Source organism: Mastomys coucha, unplaced genomic scaffold (assembly GCF_008632895.1).
Source record: "Mastomys coucha isolate ucsf_1 unplaced genomic scaffold, UCSF_Mcou_1 pScaffold7, whole genome shotgun sequence".
NCBI lineage: Eukaryota > Metazoa > Chordata > Mammalia > Rodentia > Muridae > Mastomys > Mastomys coucha.
In genome coordinates, this window is record NW_022196913.1 from 40,250,455 (window position 1) to 40,250,984 (window position 530).

Consider the following 530-nt stretch of genomic DNA (forward strand, 5'->3'; position numbering starts at 1 on the left):
GGTCTCACGCCATGTGTCTCAGCCCAGGTCCTTAACCAGTCTACAGACTTTTGTGTCCTTATAGAACTATGGCCCAAGATCTTCTACCATGACCCTGAATATGTCTACCATCATTATGAAGGCCTGACCAGGTACCCTCGAGAACCAGTATCCATCACTTTAGCCCTCTTACTAGGGAGACTGACAGTGGGGGGCATTACAGCTGGCATTGGGACGGGGGCGGCGGCCCTTGCTGAGACCTCCCAATTTAAGCTACTCCAACAGGCTATGCATACAGATCTTCAGGCATTAGAAGAATCTGTCAGTGCCCTCAAGAAGTCTTTAACCTCCTTATCAGAAGTGGTTCTCCAGAATAGACGAGGTCTTGACATCCTTTTTCTTAAGGGGGGGGGGGCGGCTCTGTGCAGCCCTCAAAGAAGAATGCTGTTTTTACGCTGATCACACTGGCCTGGTTAGAGACAGTATGGCAAAACTTAGAGAGAGGTTGCGCCAGCGACAACACCTTTTTGAGTCCACCCAGAGTTGGTATG